The sequence below is a fragment of the Gouania willdenowi genome, chromosome 6 (assembly GCF_900634775.1).
Source record: "Gouania willdenowi chromosome 6, fGouWil2.1, whole genome shotgun sequence".
NCBI classification, from domain to species: Eukaryota; Metazoa; Chordata; class Actinopteri; order Blenniiformes; family Gobiesocidae; genus Gouania; species Gouania willdenowi.
This window is the reverse complement of record NC_041049.1, coordinates 31,732,153-31,738,100: the sequence shown is the minus strand read 5'-3', so window position 1 is coordinate 31,738,100 and position 5,948 is coordinate 31,732,153. Positions and strand designations below refer to the sequence as shown.

General features: G+C 38.7%; 1 pseudogene; it reads right to left on the bottom strand.

Moving 5' to 3' along the window:
* Positions 1-5,356: 5,356 nt before the first annotated feature.
* LOC114466243 (uncharacterized) lies at positions 5,357-5,474 on the bottom strand (annotated as a pseudogene).
* Between the last annotated feature and the right edge of the window lie 474 nt (positions 5,475-5,948).

The following is a 5,948-nucleotide window of genomic DNA, read 5'->3' as shown; positions in this document are numbered from 1 at the left end:
TCTCAATAGTCCACTGAGTTCCACACATGCTCTGGTCAGGTGTAAGCTGCTGGGAACTTCAGAATCAACTCTCGTAGCGCCATTGTCTGTCTTGTAAACTCCTTTCCTCTCCCTCTGAGCTCTGCCCATAATGGTGATCTCTCATCCAAAGGTGCGCTGCTGCCACCTACATGGCACCAGTTGGTCACTACATCATTGTACAAGTTTGATATTCATCGGAGAGCTTCGTCACACAGTCTCCTAGCAACCCCAGCCGAAAAACACAATTCACGTCTATAGACGTGAATGGCACTCAGTGAGTTAAAGATTGAGTATAGGATATTGATCTTTTCGGGGGAGTTAAACTATTCCAGAGCAGAGGGCCCCTATAGGATATGTTAATCTGGTGATGTGTTGTATGGCCAAAGGGTAAATATAGAGAATAGTTGTTGTCATTACTGTGTCTTGTATAGTATGATTGTAAATTTGAAGTAAACTTTGAAAAGTGACAGAAACATCTTGCTAACTGTAAATAAACTTGTGTATGAATAAACATGTCTGATAGGTGTTTAACTTGTGAATTGGTAAAATCGCATGACTGGTGAAAAAGGTGAAATGAATATTAAAAATATTTTCTGAATAATACATAATTTCTTGAGATGGGTTGGGTATGAGGCTGCCTAGACCATATTGCAATAATTTAGATAAGGAAATAAAAAGATGTAGTATAAAGTTAAATGAGCGGCGGAATGAATTAAAGGGCAAACGTTTTGTATTTCAGTCATCTTTGTGGTTCTTTTGCAAACAAACACTTAGTGCTACTTTGAAAATTGCTTGAACTCTGAGGAGTGGCGGTCTACTTGTACTTTTATTTATTATTTATTATGTTATACCAATGCTGCACTACACCACCTTAATTGATCTTCCAGGGTTCCCATGTTGAGCGAGGCTTCACTCAGTGGCCATCATTTTATGTGTTATACCATGGATTGTTGTGAAGCAAATTATGGAGGTGACTATCTGTCCAAAAAATGTATTAATTTAGCAGACAATATGACCTTTTCCTCTATCATTTATCAAGATTCATTTAAAAATTCTCAATGGGCTTTTATTGACCACCACACTAAGAGACTAATGAGGTGCACCTGAGGATCAGAGAAATGACTGTGAATCTCTGACTTGTGTGAATCCATCATGAAACTAACACAGCAGGCTGACGCAGTGAGAGGTGGGTGGAGGTGCTGCTGTTGCATCATATGTTCCTGATGGACAGAGTGGCAGACTTATCTGTCTGTGCTCTTGGTGGCATTTGTCTGAGCTAGCAGTGAGTCACTCTTTCTGTTTACCCAAAAATGAACCCAACCCTGAAGCTTTTCATTCACCATTCAGGAGCTTCATAGCAGGGTGGCTTTGACTATTGGGTTGGCATGCAATTCCTGGAATGTGCAGGGCCCACACCTTGCTCAACCATGACACCTTTTTTGTGGTGGGGAAGTTGGATTCTGCCTGAACATCTCAGGTGGAACCAGAGAAGTAAATATAGTCCAAAGCTTTAGTAGTTGCTTTTTTATATTGCTGCAAATAACAATAAAACTATCATATCCTAATGAGCAGAGTTAATGCATGCATTGTTATGTGAAAATGTTGTTTGCCATTGTGTTTACAAATGACTAATTCACCTACATTCTACAGTACTGTCAGTATTAGCAAAAAAAAAAAAAAAAAAAACTTAAAGGGGCAGTATTTTAAAAAAATCACTGTATAATGGTTTTGCCACAATGGGATTTCCCTTACATGTGGCTCCGGTCCGGTCCCGTAGGCTCTACATTGCCGACCGAAGCTGGAATCCCACCCGGTTCTTTAATGCTAAAGGAGTACTTATACTTATAATCAGGGCTTTAATTTAACACTCGCCAACCCGCCAAATGTGGGTAAAAATTAACTTTGACAGGTAACATTGTAGCGTTACTAGCCATTTTTGCTGGTGAAGAACAAAACAAATACCACTGCATCTGTTTGAATAGGCAGGCTGCAGACACGATGCGACAAGTCATTGTTGCCAGATTGGGCTGTTTTCCGCCAATACATTTAAGGGTTTTTGTGTGTGTTTAGATTTTAAAATGTAATCTGTATCTGGCAACACTGCTGGTTGTATTTTAGGTTTACGTGCAGGTTGCATGCAGTCACATGACTCTGCTCGACCAATTAGAAAGTCTATATCTTGCACTACCCGGAAGCGGCGGACACACGCAAGATACGCTTTGGATGTTGTTGCTACAGGTAGGTTAATTTTGGTTAATGATAAAACTGTAGTGAAAAATCATGAAACGGATCCAAATAAGCAATAACTCATAGGAGCCGACTGCCAAACGCCGACTACTGTGAAATATGTAACATGGAGCAAAGTGGTAAGTCAATGCTTGGCATCAGCCGGTCCAATAGTGATCACTTATATATGCCAACCTTCTCATTTTCCTTTCAATCATGTTGTCAATTGAATTTAATCAATAATTATATTAGCAATCATGTTTAATGTGGATCAGTTATCATTAAGCTATGATGTGGTGTGTTTTTAGCAAAACATTGTGCTTAATGGTTCTAATGCACTTTGCACTTTAAACGCAAGCTGCTATTTTGATATTTATCTTGAATATATGCTAATATTTAAGTATTTAGATGATTCAATTATATACTTAATTGTATTGAGAATAATTTATAAATCTGAGAATCATGAAATGAAATATATTGTACAATATTTGACTAATATAATAGAATAAAATGTATTTATAATACAACCTGTATTATTTAAGGAATTGTGTACACAGAGAAATATTTGTATTACATGGTCCTGCTCTCTGCACATGCCAGGTCATTGATCGTGAGCTATGGAAAGGCATTAGGCCAATGTATCCAGGAGAACCTGTAACTTACAGAGTCTTCCAGCACGGAACCTCCTGCTTAATCCGGGCGGTAGGAGGCTCTCACACACATGCGCACGACCTCCCTCTGGACTCTAAATCCCTGCCTGGGTCAATGAACTGTTAATTTGTGTGTGAAGGAAATAGACAATTGAACATCAGAATCCAGGGATCCAAGGAATTATTATTTGACTTTTCTTTATTAGTATTGTATTGTAGACTAACAGAATTTTTTGTACTATGACTTTCTGAAATCTGACACCGGATTCTGAAAGATTAAAGCCTCTACTTTCATCATTTTTTGTTTCTGGCTCTTTTCGTTCTTTTGTAATCAGCTGTTGAATAGAGCAAGTTTGACACAAATCATTAGTTTCAGAGCAAAAAGCTGAGAAAACAGCCTTTTTCTAAAAAAAACCCTGTCAGTGACTAAAGCTATTTTTTTTAGCTTTAGTGACAACTCTAATATCAGAACATTGTTTCCTTATATATTAAAAAATAAACACTAAGACAGGGCTTTTGATGAGAAAATTATTATTATTTTGCTATCTAGGTCAGAGTTGAATGGATTTGTTACTGTATTTTGGCGTTCCTCCAAGTTTCTCTCCCGTCAGTCTGCACACGCGCAATTTCCTCCTCCTCGTCTCACTGCTTGCCCTGTTTTTTTTTTTTTTATCGTTTTATCTCACCATCGCCACACTCCAATAATCCGCTAAAGTTCCACACATGCTCTGGTCGGCTGTGCGCTGGTAGGAACATCGAAATCATCTCGCACCATTTTCTGTCTTGTAAACTCCTTTCCTCTCCCTCTGAGCTCTGCATCCAAAGGTGCGCTGCTACCACCTACATGTCACCTATTATTTTGCTATCTGACTCACAGTTCAGGCCAACCCACCCCCCGTCGATCACACAGACGTTACTTCCTCTTCCTCTCTACACGCAGCGATGACTGTTTTGACTCAGTTAGTTGATGGTTTTTTCTCACAATCTCAACATTATGAATAATCCACTCAGGTCCACACATGTTCTGTGTTAGTATGTGGTGCTGTGAGCTGCTGGATACTTTATAATATCACTCTATAACACAATAATCTCACTCGTTCCTGCTTCTTCCTCCTTAGCTAAGGTAGCATCAGTGGCTAATCCCACATCTAAAGGTGCACTGCTACCACCTTCAGGGCACCAGTTGGTCACTACATCATACTACAGCTTAGATATTGATGAGGGACTTCCGCCAGGGTGTTTTCTAGTAATTTCCGTGAAAAAACGCAAATTACGAGTTTTCTGGTCAATGGCACTGAGCGTTTGGATTTGAAATGACGAGTTTTCTTGTCAACGGCACTGAGTGAGTTGAAAGCAATTTATCTGTTCCTAAAGTTTCTGCTTCTCTCTCCTTGAGTTGTACATAGTCTATTGATTTACTAGTTTAAAAGTATACTTAAATACTTATTATTTCATTATTACTTTACTTTGCTTAATAATCTAGGTATCATATGTGCAAAACTAACAATAGGAGTTGAAATTAAGTTGTAAAATTAGTTTAAAAAACAAATGTGGAGATATTTATTAGGTTTTGAAAAAACTGAACTGCAAAAAAGGAAGGCTGCTGCTGACACAGGGGAAAATGAAGATGAAAGAGGATCTGAAAAGAAGAAGAAATTGAGGAGTTTTAATATTAAATAGATGTCGGGTTGTGAGTGGCTGTTATTCGACCATTTGTTCACCTTTAAAATGTGCACTATACAGTTTGTTTACATTTGAAGAGCTTGCATGTTAGAAAAAAATTATCTCCAGTACATGTAATTCTAAGTATTGATTACTTTTATTCTTTCTAACTTCAAACAGAGTTCGAGTCCAGAGTTAAGTTTGTTTTTTAAGTTATGAGAACATAATTTATAAAAGGTTCACTTCTCCAACACACCCAAAGTTCCATATTACACCTACATTGCTTTTAAAATAAATGTTTATATTTTTACCATTTTGATGTATTTATGCAATCAACTAAAATATAAACTATTTAGGGAAACATGAACGCTTAAATCTGTTCTGTGACACAATGTACCGGTAGTTTATTTTTGCTGGAAAACATTTTTGCTGGTGGAAAATCTGGTTGGCTGGTAACTTAAAGAATCTACTAGCCATGCTGGCTGGTGATGTAAAAAGTTAATTTAAAATAAATAATAATAATGCATCAATTTTATATAGCGATTTATCATAGACACTCAAATTTGCTTTACAGAATTAAGGCATTATTCTTTCACTCCACACTTAGTGGTGGTAAGCTACTGTTGTAGCCACAGCTGCCCTGGGGCAGACTGATGGAGGCAAGGCTGCCATAGTGCACCATCGACCCCTCTGACCACCACCAACACTCACTCACACACTACATTCATACAAGGCAATGTAGGTGAAGTGTCTTGCCCAAGGGCACAATGACAGATACCACTGAGGTGACTGCCACCCCACAGTGGCACCTGGAATTCTCAGTGGTCTCCCATCCAACTACTAACCAGGCCCAGACCTGCTTAGCTTCCGAGATCTAACGGGATCGGGCAATGACAGGCTGGTGTGGTCACACAATTTAAAGCCCTGCTTATAATGAAACTGAAATCAAGGAATATAATTGATGATAATTGATTTATTACAAACCTCTAACCCGTATCACTAATCTTATGTGACATGCAACGGTGTATGAGATGCGGTGTTTCAAACCCATAGGTGTAGGATTGTGTTTGTGAGTGTGCAACTACTATCTCTCTAGTCTCATTGGGAGGGCCAAAGTTAAAAAAGTTCTGTTTCCTCCCTCCCTTGCTATTTAACATTTTGGGGAGTGGTGGCCTAGTGGTTAAGGAAGCGGGCTTGTAATCGGAGAGTTGCCGGCTTGAATCTACTCGGGCCAACACTGTGAGATGTTAAGTCCCTAAACCCCAATCCAACTGCTTGCCGGTGTGCCTGCAATGGCAGCCCACTGCTACACCTCGGGGAAAATAGCTAAAATACAGAGAAAGAATTTCACTACGATGATGAATATAGTATACATTATTATTATTATTA